Here is a 16,526-nt window from a genome sequence, read left to right on the forward strand (position 1 = left end):
TAGAAGCTTAATTTATCACCACACATGCCAAAAGGGCCCGACGTGGCCTACAAAATTTTGAATTTAGACAAGCATTCAAAAAAGAAATGACAAAAAGAGTCAACCACAATCTATGATAGGACTTTGCTAATGGGCTAGGACAGCATTCCTTTAGACTATGTTACTTACAGATGCCAAGCTGTCCTGGGTAAACACAGAAGAGAAGAGTGAGTAGAATGTGAATGATAAAATGTGGAGATTTATGCTTCATGCCGGTCCCATCTAAGTCATTCAGTCTCCCTTTGTGCTGTGGATAACAAAGTTAACAAATAGTTTCTCTAACAGGAAGAAAGGCAAGTAAGAAAAATGAAATAATGATCATAAACAACTTGAAATTTTCTTAATTTGTCTCATTTCATTGAACCTATATTGGTGCTCCACTGAAATCTCCTTTTTCTTCCACTATTATTCTCTCTCCTCCCCTCTCTTCTCTCTCTTCCTGATTCCCTCCTTCCTTTCTTTGTCCTTCATTTTATCTTCAAAACTGTATTTTTATTTACTTATTTATTTAAGAGAGATAGAGAAAGAGCCAAAAATGGGGTGTGGGGGGGGGGCTTGCCAGGGCTTTCAGCCACTGTACACGAACTCCAGATGCAGTTGCCCCCTTGTGCATCCGGCTTACAAGGGTTCTGAGGAATCCAACCTGGATCTTTTAGCTTTGCAGACAAGTGCCTTAACCACTAAGCAATCTCTCTGACACCTAAAAACTATATTAAAGTCTATTTTTTAGTCAACTTCACTGAGGCTGTCACAGAGCTCTTTACCTACATGCTCACAGAGCCACAAATGCCTGGAAGATTCCCTGTATTTCCGTGGTTCTCGTGGTCCTCGTGCAGTGGGAGCTGGAAACTGAAAGCCTTACCTTCGCCAGGGTAACTTAAAAGTGCAACTCACACTCTATAAATCCCTGGATGCCACGAGGACTTTGAGAATGGGTCCTCACTTAACTTTTTCCCCTTCATCATTCTCATGTCCCTGTCTACTTCCTGTTTTGTTTTGTTGTTTTTTTTTTAAAATAATTATATCCTTTCATTTTCAAGGAGAGAGAGAAAGGGAGGAAATGGGAAATTCAGGACTTCTAGCCACTGAAACGAACTCCAGATACATGCACCAATCTGTGCACATGGCTTTATGTGGATACTTGGTAATCAAACTAGGTTATTGGGCTTTCTAGGCAAGAGTCTTAACCACTGAGCAATCTCTCCCCCCCCCCCATCCTGTGTTTCTTGGGAGGACAATTTTGTCATAAATCACTGAATACAAATTTTTATTCTAGGAATACTTCTTTTAAAGAAAATTTTCTTGTATCAAAGAAGATAAATGTGAAATTATCTAATGAAATATGATGGTGCAATTATTTTATACTTCATTTAAAAACACCTTTTTCATTCATTAGAATTCTTTTTAATCAGAAAGCATATCCAGATTTTTAGTTCAGGAACATTGGGCCAAAATAACTATAGGGGGCCATAAAAGAATTTTTGTGACAGATCATACTACTTTAAGGCTAAACAGGTAATGTTGTAATGATAGAACTCTATCTCCCACCTCATTGCTCACATTAAACTAGCCAAAGTCAACATCTCCAAATTATATTTTTTCAATGCCCTTGTTTTACACAGCACAAAATAGGATTTTATTAGTTATATGCTATTGAACTCAACTTGTTTTATTTAGTCTATTGGTTATTAATTCCACTTTCCTTTTCATTAACCATTTTTGGGACCACATATTAGCAATTGAAATACAAAAATATGAACAAAATGTAAAATTTCTACATACTAAAACATGGTTTATTTATCTATGGGAAAATTACTCCAAAAGAGAGGGAAAAACACACTTTCAACCAAGTGGTTAGAAAAGATCTTTCATTAAAAGAGTATTTTTGAAATTCTTATGTATATTTTTTTCCAGAGGGTTAAATTTTACAGTTCTATGTCAAATAACATTAGATTTGTCAGTTTTAGAAATGCCCTCCAAATAAATACACCTTATATTAGCACAATTTCTCACTTGGAGGCACATTTAATTACTCTGATATTTGAAACATTAATTTATAGTTCACTTTTAGAGCCTATCCAGACAAGAATTTATGTGACTACATTTCTACTCAAGTATGAACAAGGTATGCCTCAGTGTTCCTGAAAAACTGGCCATAGGGAAGTAATGGATCTGGGTTAATAGACGAATACTGGTGAAATTGTATCCCCTTTTGAAACCATGTGTAGCTTTTTTTTCTTTTCTTTTCTTTCTTTTCTTTTTTTTTTTTTTTTTGGCCAGTCTTTGTCTCAATGGAATTTCCTTGTGCTCTTTTCACCTAGCCTATTAGAGTGAAGTACTGCTCAGGTTTTATTACTCAGGCCAAAGGCTTTTTCTCTCAGAGACTTTCCTTGACTCTCTTTGACACAGTTGACCTCTCTCACTTCATGCTCTTCTATAGTATACACAATATCCATATTATAAGCCAATTCTTTTATATGTAACCTAATATTAAATACATTTATTTACCTATTAAAATTATAATCTTAGAAACTATACTCTTGACTCATGTATCTGTAGACAAGCACAATGGCTGGCATATATAACATACTCAGAAAATATTTAGGGCTGGGTAGATGGCTTAGTAGTTAAGGTGCTTGCTTGTGAAGCCAAAAGACCCAGGTTCAATTCCTGGGGACCCATGTAAGTCAGATGCACAAGGTAGTGCATGTGTCTGAAGTTCTTTTGCATTGGCTAAATGCCCTGGAGGGCCCATGAGCACTCTCTCTCTCTCTCTCTCTCATAATACTACCTTAGAGATACTTGCTCAACCATTATTGCTGCTCTATTCACAATAGCTAGGAAATTGAACCAGCCTAGATATCCTTCAATTAATGAGTGGATAATGAAGATGTGGCACATTTACACAATGGAGTTCTACCCAGTAGTAAAGAAAAATGCAATTATGAAATGTGCAGGAAGATGGATGGATCTGGGAAGGATCATACTTAAGTGAAGTAACCCAGGCCCAGAAAACCAAATGTCACATGTTCTCTCTCATGTGTGGATTTTAGCTACAAATGATTGGACTTCTTTGTGAGTAGAAATAAAACTCAGTAATGGAGGCAAGTTAACTAGAAAGGGGATATAAAGGGAATATAAAGGGAGGGATGGGGGACTTAATAAGATGGTATTGTATATATGAAAGTAGAAGAACAGATTAATGGGGGTGAAAAAGCCTAAGTAAGGTCAGGGAAGAGATTGAGTAAAGAAAAGATGGGAGGGCTAATAAAAATCTAAGAGGATATAAATAAATCATATGGAAACCTACTTTTTTTTTTTGGACAAGAGTACTTGCAGAAGTCATAGATAGTTACTAGAAAATTTTCAGAGCCAGGGATGGAATACCTTCCAGGGAGTTGTTGGCCATGGAGGTCACTGATATCCCCAAAACATTATAGGCCATTGCTGAGGCTGTTGGTTTCCCACCAGAAATAGATGGTATGACCCTATTCCTGAAGGCTCAACAGACTTGGACTGGAAGGTCCCTGAGAAATCCTGCTGGAGCTGAGCTGAAAACCTCCTCCGTGTAGACCAGCTGACAGAAACTGGAAAAAGCTATGCTGCATGCAGTTCAATGGGAGAGAGAAATCACTGGTGGAGATACTCAACAGTGGATACTGGAAGCCTTAAATTTGTCCCGCCAGCCCAAATGAGCCAGTGGGTGCAATAGTGGCATGTCTGTTATGGGGGAAACCAACCACTCTATAATTGGGCTGGAGGCCCACTCCATGGAAGCAAATACATCCTTGAAACTGCAAACTCACAACAGGGGTAGTCATGAGTCCTAGGAACTTAATGCCTTGCTGGTGTCTGGCTAAATGTATGTACTATGCTCACCAAACTTCCCAGTAAGCACTTCTCATAATGTTTATACCCATATATTAATGCTACTCTCACTTTTGGTTAGAGAAGCTTCTCTTTTCTGGAATGACTCAGAAGGTACCATGGTGCTGAGAAGTGACAGAGGGAGTGCCCAGCACTGCAATATCTCTATCACATCTTCCAAGGCTTGGGGTCCATTGTGGAAGAGGTGGCAGAAAGAATGTAAGAACCAAGGGAAGGGAAGGACTCCTTACAACATGCTTCTCCAGATACAAAATGGCTTGAATGAGAACCTTTAGCAGCTGAGCCATCTTCTCAGCCCCAGGAGATAATTTTAAATTCTGTGGTTAGAATACAGAACACCTGATCCCTTCACATGACACAAGTTTATCTGCTTTTCAAGTTCATTCATTTGCAAAACTACTTTGTAAACCTTCCTTTTTAGGACTTAGAATGCTGCTATAGAATCTGGAGAATAAAGAAAAACTAGAACTTACATCAAGGCCCATTTATTGTCACTGCTATCTCTAACTACACACTTGGAAAAATGTCAGAAGTAGACAAAAAGTCAAATATTAAAGTTAGGTTCAGATTAGAGTGTTCATGCTGTTAATTTCTGATTGCTCTGGAAGACTGACCCCCAAGGTATCATAGCTGATAGATTAAGTGGCCACTATTTTATGAATGCTTTCAAGTTCATTTCAGTTGCATGTCTGATACTGTTGTTGTATTGATGACTTTGGTCAAGCTGACCAGTGGAGTTAGGGTGGTGTCAGCTTCAGAGGGAAGGGCGCACTCCTGAATGAAGCTCTAGGGAGAGTTTGCATAGAGTTCCTTTGGCTTTAGCTCAGTCCTTCGTCTTCTTGTCTCCATGACTGCAGCAAGTAATTGTGATGGAGTTTCTGCCATATTTACCTACTTATGCAATCAAAATTTCCTCATGAGCCTTACAGGGAAACTAGCTCCCTTGGTGAGTGGATGACAGCTGGCTTGGCTAATCACATCTCTACTGTTTGGTGTCCTATTTCAAATACCCCTGAGAATGGATAGCTTACATTTTACTCTTATCTAAAATGTACAGAGAAGCTCAAAGGAAAAATGAGGGACATTTTAAAAATGGGAACTTTGCTATGATATGTACTCTGCCCTAAGTGTGGATATTACTCAGAGAAAATCAATCATTTGGCTTCATTTCAGTGAAGAGGTGCATCAGAAAGGCTGTTTTTAAACATGGCTATGCAAATGCCCAAATTGTGTTTATATAAGATCATAATTATTATTCATCCACTGTGTTCTTGGTACCAGGATATGTGTGTCACATGGAATAACTCACCTAATCCTCTCTGACTTTATGAGTTAGATTCAAATAAAAATCCCATTTTATAGATGAATAAACTTGGGCTTAAGTAATTTCTCTAAAGTCACAAAGATGTAAGTGGGAAAATTGGGGTATAATCCCAGGTAATTAGGCTCTAAGCATTATGCTATTTTGGTAATTTGTATGCATTTACCCTTTAGGAACATCATCAAAATTAGCTCCTCTAATGGTGCAGTTAAATTGGTAGTTATATAGCTTAATGGAATGTTTGGCTGGGCATGTGGAGTTCAAAGATGAGTTCTGGATTTATAGACTTAGCAACTAATTCATTTTAGTCAAGCTCAAGAGAGCTGAGCTTATCATAAGAAGGACCATTTCAATGTTTTCAGTAGATGGTTTATTCTTTCCTGTCACCAGGATGAGCAGTGGTTAATAACATGGCATTAAGGTCAATCAATCAATCCAAGATTAAAATTCAGATCATCACTTCCTAGCCCTACAAGCTTGGCCAATTTACTTATTCTCACTTTCCCCATCTGTAAAATAAAAGTAATGGTTGTACTTCACCAGGTTGTATTGATCTAACCCAAATGAAATCCTTGTTATGGTGGGCTAGATACATTTCTAATCTCCATTCAGTGGTATTGGTCAAGTTTTTTATCAGTTAAAGCTTGTGGGAGAAAAATGTTTTTGTGCGTCTAGTACTAGGAGAAACATGTGACTAAACAGTAGGAGGTTTGATGAATATAAAACCAGATAGAAGGGACTTGCTATTTTATTGAACATTTTATTAAAGCTTTGAAAAGTTTTCTTCATGATTGAGTTCATTATATTACAAGCTAAAAGACTCATGGCTACCAGGATTAGCATACTCCCCTTAAAAACTTTTGACTAACATGGGTATTCCTAACTCTAATTGTATGAAAGTTTCATTCACAAATATCCTCATGCAAGAAATGTTATATGCCCTGAATTCACAGATGGTATCTCTAGTAAAATGGCAGCATGGATTAACATATGGTTTGGTAAGTGTACACTATGATTTAAAAACTATCAAATTCCAAATATATTCTTTGATGCTGGCACATATAACTTCCTTCTTAAATCTCAGAAAGCAAGAATTTTATATTCTGAATCTAAAATTTCGTTTCAGTCACTGTCTACCATCACCTGTTAGCACAACCTCGTGGTGACATGGTTTTGTGTTTTTTAAAAACAACACTTAATTTTTTAAAAATTTCTCATGATTTTTACTTTTAGGATTTATGGTAGGATTTTAAGCCTTGTTTTTCTTTCCTTCCTTCTTTTGATCAAATGCAATATTATTTGGCAGGGCATAGTAGCACATACTTTTAATCCCAGCATGCAAGAGGCAGAAGTAGGAGGATTGCTGTGAGTTTGAGTTCAGCCTGGAACTACAGAGTGATTTCCAGGTCAGCCTGGGCTAGAGTGAGACTCTTCCTAAAAAAAAAAAAAAAAAAAAAAAAAAGAAAAGAAAACCCAAAATAAATATCAACATTTAGACTGAGATTGCTTGAATTTGTTATACAAAACTGCCACATTTGAAAACCCTGAAATCCAGTCAAGGGATAGACAAACTGTAGTATTTATGTCAAATCTGACCAATAATTTTTTTTTTGTAAATAAGTTTTATTGGAAGGCAATCTATGACCATTTGTTGACATATTGTCTATGGCTGCCTTAAAACTACAGCAGAGTTGAGCAGGGCACAGGATTTCAGAGCTTATATTGCCTGAAAAGCCTAAAATATTTGCTATCTACCCTGACAGAGAAAGTGTATGGGGCTGTACTCTGATCCAAGAGACTCAGTATCTTCTAGAGCCTACTCCACAGTCACTTTTTCATCACCTTCATCTTATCTGCATTGTCATTCACAACGTAGCTGAGAGGTGTCCATCACTATGCTAAGCCCAACATGAATAACGTGGAGTTAAAAGGCTGAATATTTAGATAATATAGAATTTTTAAAATGAGGGAACAGAAATAAATCATCATGGAAATATACAAAAATTAAAGGATTTGTGAGAGTAGGTGAGAGAGGGGTAGAATGAAAGGGCCAAGAAAACATTGAGCAGCATTTCAAGGCAAGAATAATGGAGTAACATGTGAACATGTACCTGAAACTCAACTATTTTTCATGGAGGGGTTTGAACATTGGATCTTGAATGTTCTCCAGAGGCCCAGAACCCCGCATGTTGAAGGCCTGCTGCCTAGCCCATGGCACTTTGGGAGGCAGTGGAGATTTGGGAAATGAGGAAGGTGGGTCATTGGAGTGGTAAGGGGGGGATGTTCCTTTGAAGGACTCTTGACCTTTCTCTTCTATCTATTTAGCTTCTTGGCTACCAAGGCAGAAGCTTCCTCTGTCAGGTGCTCCCTTCATGATGGGCTGCCTTGCCACAGGCCCAAAGGCAACAGAGCCAAGCAACAATGGAAGGGTGGAAAAACATGAAATTGTTAGCCAAAATAAGCTTTTTTTCTCTTTAAATTGGTTATCTTAGCTGTTTTTGTTTCAGTAATGGAAAGCTAGCTAGTACATGGAGGGGAGGTTCCTAGTTTCTTTACTGTTTCTGGCTACATTGCACAACTCCACTGAAACATACAGCTCCATGTGAACTGTTTCCCACCATCTTTTCCCACCATCATATCCTATGTATCTAAATAGTAAGCACTACATGAACCACTGCCAAATAAATGAATGTGTTGCTTGACTATGAAAAGTGAGGGAACAAGGAGATAGTGGGTCACAGGAAAGACAGCTGCCATAAACATTAGAGAGAGTGCGTATGGTGAAACTCACCTTTATTGTGTTTTAATAGAGTTTAATATGTTGACAACTGAGAGCTAAGTAGAATGTGTCAGAAGAGAAAGTGAACTAAAATGTTAATGAGTTGAGGTTTCCATGGGACCAAGCTTTCTCACAATCCTCAAGGTGAAAGTAGCTGCTGGAGTTTTTCTGTTTGTATTATGCAGGGGCACATGGTTTTATGTCACAAAGCAGATAAACAAGAACTACAAGTTAGCTTAAGTAAAGCAAACATTTTCTAATGTTGACAAGGATTCTGTTCATCTCTCCTTTCTATTTACTTCTGAATGTTGGTGTCATTGTCATCTATCATAGACTGCTATCATCTTGGGTTAGGGGACATGGGTGCCAGCAATCACATTCTAATCCCCTATAATCAGAAAATAAGAGATTTTCTCCTCCATAACAAGAGACTTTCATCTTATCAGACCTTTCCAATTACCGCTCTAACTACCATTTATTTTGCTCTAGGCTTTATCATTTGCTGTCTTTATCCCTTCTCTACTTTCTCTTTAGTTCATTCTCCTAAGATTATTAGGTTATTTCTTTGCTGAAGATTTTCAAGCATACCTCATTCTTTTCATATCAACACCCAAGCTCTTTATATAGTACATATGACACTGATTTTATCCTACTTAATTTTCCAAGTTCATTTTTCAACATCTACCTTTCTGCTCTCATTAAATCCTGAACTCCCTCCTCTTTTTATGTAGTCTCTCTTCTGTTTTGATGTCTCATTCTTTTTGTTTTCATCTGTCCTCTATGTCAAAATGATGGGCTCAGAATTGTGCAGGTCTTCTGGGGATAATGACATTGACTGTGAGATCATGAATGCACCAGTCAGTTCTTGTCCAGAGGGCAGTGCCTCAAAGTATTCCCTCCCACCCTTACATTCTTTCTGCTCCTTATTCCATAATTTTTTTTTTGAGCCTTAGAGGGCGTGATAGAGATGTTTCATTTCGTGTTGACTTCTCAGCAGCCTTTTATTTTATGGGAGATGGAAGAGGGTAATAGGATGGGAATACAGTCAAATCATTATATGTTTATGCATTAAAATTCTCAGTAAAAATTTTTAGGGTGGAAGAGGTGGCTTAGTGGTTAAAGCACTTGCCTGCAAAGCCTGAGGACTCATGTTCAACTCTACATATCCCATGTAAGCCAGACACATAAGGTTATTTGAATGTGCAAGGTTGCACATGTGTACAAGGTGGCACATGCATCGGGACTTTGATTGCAGTGGCTGGAGGCTCTGGTGCACAAATTCTCTCTTTCTCACTTTCATCAATTTTTATTTAAAAAATCTGAATTTTAGTCACACTGTAGTGGTTACTTGAAGTTCTCTACTTAGTCCATTTTCTGTGGCTATAAGTTAATATCTCATGGTGGGTTATTTATACATTTATAAAGGAAAGAGGCTTGTTCAGCCTATGGTTCTGGGGACTGGAAAGTCCAAAAGTATTTGGTGAAGGTATCATAGTGTGGCAGATGATGACAGGCATGTGGACACATTCAGAAGAGGACAAGCACCAAGATTGCTTTGCTTTTTATACCTTCTGTCTTAGGAACAAACCCACTCCTGAGCCAGAGGTATTAAGTCTTCCTCCAAATCTAATCACCTCTTAAGTTCCTGTGAGATTTCAGCACCATCACACTGGGAATCAAATTTCAACATGAGTTACTGTAGGGACAAATGGCACCCAAATCATGCCTTCCATTTCTGGCTTTCTCCATCTGGACTGGCTTCCCACCTTCACTTGCTTCAACTCCTACATATTCTTAAAGGTCCCTTCAGCAGGTCTGGAGAGATGGCTTAGCAGTTAAGGTGCTTACCTGTAAACCCAAAGGACCCAGGTTCAATTCCCCAGGACCCACATCAGCCAGATGCACAAGGTGGCACATGACTCTGGAGTTTGTTTGCAGCTGCCTTCCCTAGCACACCCATATCCTCTCTCTCTCTCTCTCTCTCTCCCTCTGCCTCTTTCTCTCTCTCAAAGAAATAAGTAATAAAAAATAAAACGTAAAAAAAAATATCCCTTCAGCGTCTCCTATCTACCTAAGCTCTGAAAGTCCTGCCTTTGCAGTCTACAACAGGTACCTTTCTTGTTGGCCCCCATAAAAATTCAGAATATAGTTTATGGTATTTCATTAACTTGAATTATTTTTCTCAAAAATTAGAGTATGCCCTTGATGGCAATAACTGTTTTGTGTTTTTAATTACCAGTAACTGGTATACACACAGATATTCTTAGCAAATAGTTGTTGACTATATTAAATGATTATGTATATAAATAGTTTAATGGACTCACATTAACAAATGAAAGAAACGCTCTCTCCAATTCAAAGACTGTAATTTCATATATATGTGTATATATATATATATATATATATATATATATATATATATATATATATATATATATCTTATATTTTTAGAATTCTCATTAGTAAATGTAGGGTGAAGATCTGATCACTAATGTTTATACCCAGTTCCTTTTACCTGTCAGCTGAATGACTAGCCTCGGGCAAATAGCCTTATCTGTTTATTTCTGTTAGCTCATCTCTTTAAAATTCTGTTACCAAATTAGTAAATAATCAGCAAGACAACAGAATAGGAAGTCACCCATTGTATTCCCACAAGGAGAAGAAGTCTGCACTAATTCATGAACGGACTTACTGTGAGAGTCTTCGGTAGGAGGCTATAAAACCCTAGCGATACCAGGACACAGGAAGGTCATTTTGAGAGTGTGAATGCACAACTAGATGGCAGACACACTGCTTGTGTTTGTTGCTTTAGACTCAGAAGCAAGTCTGTGCCCCAAAGGACTTGGCTACATTCCTATTTGGTTTTGTTTACTATTAAAGTTACAAGAGATCTGGGAGAGATCACACCCACTAGTGTCCAGACAGACCGTGTGTCCACTTACTGATATTGGCCTTGGCAGTGGACTCCAAGCATATTTGGTAAATTGTCTTTAACATGCTGCAGCCATGGTTCTGGCTGAGCACTGCTTGCTTAAGGACTGAGAGGAAGGCCTGCCCATGTGAACGGCTGGAACATGCCTGTTGGCCTCTCTCCTACTGCCCTAGGTTTTGAAGGGGACTTGTCTTAATACAAGCCTCTCTCTGCTGAAGCCCTGGAGCCAGCTCACCTGTACAGTGAACATAGAGAAGTGCAACAGTGCACCCAAAGAATCTTGCTTTCCTGTGCTGCACAGAAGAATGTTAGAGGTCCCTGAGCTCTTAAGGCCTCTGAGCTGTGGTGTGGGGTTAAACTTGCCTGCACAGAGATCTTTTGCTAACTATACACACTGGTGTCAGCAGATTAGGTTTTCCTTAACAGTCTCATAAAAAGTACTAAAATCGGGCTGGAGAGATGGCTTAGCCGTTAAGTGCTTGTCTGTGAAGCCTAAGGACCCCCGTTCGAGGCTTGCTTCCCCAGGTCCCACGTCAGCCAGATGCACAAGGTGGCACACATGTCTGGAGTTCGTTTGCAGTGGCTGGAAGCCCTGGCGTGCCCATTTGCTCTCTCTCCCTCTAGCTGTCTTTCTCTCTATGTCTGCCACTCTCAAATAAATAAATAAATAATGGACAAAAAATATTACAAAAAAAAAGTACTAAAATCACCCTAAATTTTGGTTTCAACATTTCTGGGAGAAGACTTGCCAGCAATGGTCCCAATGGGGATTAGCCTCTTTGAGACTCTATGGCAGGCTTGCCAACCTCTGCTTCTTATTAGGTGTTCAAATAGCCCTTGTTGCCTCCAGTCTACAGGTTGGGAGAAGTCCCTTCTGCCTACTTAGGGCCCCTCAGTGTCCCTGCAAGGATGATTGCCTGGTCTTTAGTCTTATTGTGAGTCTAGAAATGGCCCTTTGTAGTGGGTCCACCTCTTCACAACCGTGGTCAGAGAGCACTTATGTTCACCTGGAGAACTACTAGGATGCACACTAATCCCTAACTTTGGAGGCAGGCCTGAAGTTCTTGGTGTTTGCTATGGACTCCGCTTAGTCACAGCAGAGAAGTGTAGCCAGCCCAGGAAGCCACCCAGTTATCCAGCAGAAGCCACAGCTGTAGTGAATATGTTAAGAGCCCTTGTATCTGTGAACCTTGAAGCTGATACTCATTGAAGTTTCACCCCATACACAAAGATTCAAAAGATAGTCCTGGGGCTGGAGAGATGGCTTAGCTGTTAAGGCATTTGCCTGCAAAGCCAAAGGATCCAGGTTTGATTCCACAGGACCCAGATTGGCCAGATTCACAAGGGGACACACGTGTCTGGAGTTTGCCTCTGAAGTTTGTTTACAGTGGCTGGCGGCCCTGGTGTGCCCAGTTGCTCTCTCTCTCTCTCTTTCCCTCTTTCTCTGTCATATAAATAAATATCTTTTTTTAAAAAATCGTCCCATCTACCCAGCACTGACACAGAACCCAAATCAGCTAAAACCCTTGATAGCAGACCCAACAACTGCAGAGTCCACTACAAACTCAGCATCAGTTATAAGAGCTGGGCCCAACCACACTCAACTATGAGCAGCAGGCACTGCTCTCAGCCAGGAGCCAAGCGAGGCCAAGGGGTGATTAAGGATCCAGTATGGAACACAGGTTGGCAAGCCTTCCACAGAGTCTCAAATGGACTCATCTCCCAGTGGGACCCTTGCTAGGCAGAAATTTCCCAGACCTTAGCAGGGAAAGGTTGAAACCAACTGTGAGGAAATCATGTTAGCGAAGAGTTGCAGCAACAGCAACAACAACAAATAAGGCTAATTTGCCAAAACTAGCCTGTAAATACGGGAAAGAATTACTACTTTATTTGCACAGAAATCAGGGCAACGTTACATGGATCATGATCGGGCAAACTGACACCACCAAAAGAAACAAATGTAGCCCTAAAACCAACTTCACAGAAATGGAGATAAGTGAACTTACTGAAAATCAATAGTAATCATTTTAAAAAAATCTCAGTGAGAAAGGATAAAATACATTCAACTAACTGAAATCAGGAAGAAAATACATGAACAAAATAAGTTTTTATTGCTGATTTTTTTGTTTTGCTTTTTGTTTTTTGAGGTAGGGTTTCACTCTATTCCAGGCTGACCAGGAATTCACTAGATAGTTTCAGAGTGACTCAAACTCACAATGATCCTCCTGCCTCTGCCTCCCAAGTGCTGGGATTAAAGGCGTGCACCATCATGACCAGCTGCTGATGTTTTCTTGATGCAAGGTATGCTAGGATGGCTCATTATATTGCTGCAGATGGCCTTAAACTTGAAGAAATCCTTCTGCCTCATCCTCCTGAGTTCTCAGATTACAGGCATGAGCCACTACAACTGGCAAAAATAAGAAGTGTAATAAAGAAATGAGTTCAAAAAGGAATCCAGTTGGGGCCAAACATGGTGGCACACACCTTTAATCCCAGTACTCATGGGGCCAAGGTAGGAGAATTGCTGTGAGTTCAAGGCCAGCCTGAGACTACACAAAGAATTCTAGGTCAGCCTGGGATGGAGAGAGACTCTACCTCAAAACAAGAACAACAACAACAAAAACAAAGCAAAACAGAGTCATGATAAAGGATACACATAGTGATCCAGGTGTTTGTGAGGTAAAGGCAGAAGGAATGCAAATTCATTTAAATTTAAATTCATTTTCATTTTTCATTTTTTTTATGCTTCCTTTTTTCCCTCCTGTCATACTTTTGTATCTTGACTTTGTCTTACTGGTTTTTATGCTTCTTTTTAAGAAGAAGAGCTTATTGTTTGTAAATTATATACCACTTATATATGGCTTGATGTACTTGATTTACATGAGTTTGTTTTCTCCATTCTGAGTGGTATGAGGAAGTGACTTTCCAAAGGTACCTTGCTGAGTAAGAAGATTCTCCAAATAAAAGCAGAATAGGGGTCTGGAGACATAGCTTAGAGGTTAAGGTGCTTGCCTATAAAGCCTAAGGTGCAAGGTTCTATTCCCCGGTACCCACATAAGCCAGATGCACAGGTAGTACATGTCTTCAGCTCATTTTTAGTGGCTAGAGGTCCTGGAATACCCATTGTTACTCTCTCTCTTTCTCTGTCTATATCTGTCATTCTCTCTCTAAATAAATGAATAAAGTTGTTTAAAATAAATGCAGAGGCAACAGCCAAAGCAGCGCATGTGTAGATGCCAACACAGAAACATAGGCACATGAGAAATCAGGCGACACAATTCCTCCAAAGGCTCAGAACTCTTCAACTGCTGAACTCAAAGATAAGAAGGCCCGATGAAGATTTCAAAAGCTTACAGGTGTTAAGTTTCAATTATGTGAAAGAATAAAAACAAGACAAATTCAATCCAGGAATGCTCAATAACATAGAGGAATATGTCAGAAAAATAAGTGAGAAAATCGGCACTTTGGATGGAAACATTAAAAATAAGTCAGAAAAAATTCACTAAAGAAGTTGTGGTTTAAAAAAATACAAACACATTGAAAATAAAAAAGCACAATGGAAAGAATGTCAGTGCTTCCAGATTGAATGGCCCCTAGGTCCCAATCCTGAATCCCCTGCTCTGGAGGGTGTGTACATGGGGTGAGTTGGCCAGAGGTCCAGGTTCAATTTCCACCTCCCAGTTCCCTGGCCATGGTACCCCTGCTGCTGCCATGGTGCAGTCTGGTCCCTGTCTGTGGGCAACAGAAGCAGGCTTTTGCTCAGGCTTCCTGATTGACTAGCCCCTGGGTAACAAAATCCCTATTTTACTGGGTCAAATGGTGCTGGGATCTTGCCCCTGGCTCTTCAGTTTCCCATCTCCAGGTTCCCCAATCCCTGTTCCCTGTTTGCTAAAGAGTGAGTGCAACAAGGTTTCCTAAAAGAAAGACAGATTTCTGTCAGAGTACTTGATGACCCACCAAAGGTTAGTGATAAGACTACTGCTGAAGACACCTTATGCGGTTGACACATAAAATGGAATGGCATGGCTGGAAGTTGGAAGAGAGTCAATCCCCAGACAGTCAGCATATCTAGTGCCAGAAGGTGCTACATGAGCGACTGAGGGAAATGACCAATATCTGTCCAAGCAACTCCTGGTCTAACCTACTTAGCAGCAAATAACCTGTTGTGATGCCCACACAAGTTCAATAGTGGCACACAGCCATGGTAGGAAAACAACTACTCTTGATTTGGCTAACTGATCCCCTCAGTGGTACAGGACCCATAGCTGGATCTAGGAAGCATGTCAGAACCATATCCAAACATAAGTCCATTATCTCCATTATCAAGCTACCACCAATCATGGGCTACAAGAGGGCCTACACCTATTAAATTCTCTATAAAAAGTAAGGGTTATCTCATTTGTCTGGTGCTAACTTACTCTCCACTGGAGAATCTGCTTCTCTTTTTCAGATAGATGTAGATCCTAAGGAGAGAGCCACCCCATCATACCTCAAAAGGGCCCTGGATGAAACTAAGAGCAATTGGCAAAACAAGCAAGGGTGCTGTTTTCTTGGTGAACCTGGTACCAGCACAAGGGTGAAGGAGATTAACACAGAGAACAATCAAATCCTACCAAATCAGATATTCAGAGACCCAGAGGCCCCCAACACCTCATCACTGAAGCAGACCAAAATTGAACCCAACATGGCTCAGGGAAATTTTGCAGAAAGAGGGGGCGGAAAGAATGTCAGAGCCACATGGGTCATGATATGCAGAGACATTTATCCTACCCATAACTGTGGGCTAACTCCAGAATGCATGGCACATATACCTCAATAAGGAGGGGCTTGGGGGAGGAGGTAGGACATGGATGAACCTAACAATGGTACCAAATTGACTGTATTTGCTGAGTTCAAAACTAATTAATAAAAAAAAGAGGGGGAAAAGGGAGAATTGTGGGAAGGGAATATGATCATGGTAAACTGTACATGTGTTGTCAATAAAAGTTTATTTAAAAGAGAAAAAAAAAAGAGTGAGTGCAAGTGGAGTGAGTAGGCCAGAGCTTCCAGTTCCCCACCTCCCAGTAACCATGTAATTTGATGTACTTGAAATATCCAAAATCTGCGCATCTGCAGTTATAACCCAATCTTATACAAATCTGGTTCACATTTAAAACAGAACATCCACTGAAGATCCTACAAGGACAAATACTTTCTTCCTTATCAGTAGAATAAAATGTTTCCCCAATATGGGTAGACCACAACCTAGAAATTCCAACAGAAGTCAGAAAACTGAGAGATCTCTACCAATGATGCTACTCCCACAATGGAAGCCTCCAGTATAGTCATGGAGAAATCAACAAAAATTCAATCCCAAAATGAAAACATAACAACCAGTGTGACATCGATCAAAAGAATTGCTGAGCTGGAAGCAAGCCATCAAAAAATTCAACAATTGCAGTAGGGTCTTATCACTAACTTTGGTGGCTCATCAAGTACTCTGACAGAAATCTATCTTTCTTTTAGGAAACCTTGTAGGTCTCTCTGATCGAAAGATCATTGTGGATGATAGCCACATGCTGGTACTG

Source organism: Jaculus jaculus, chromosome 6 (assembly GCF_020740685.1).
Source record: "Jaculus jaculus isolate mJacJac1 chromosome 6, mJacJac1.mat.Y.cur, whole genome shotgun sequence".
NCBI classification, from domain to species: Eukaryota; Metazoa; Chordata; class Mammalia; order Rodentia; family Dipodidae; genus Jaculus; species Jaculus jaculus.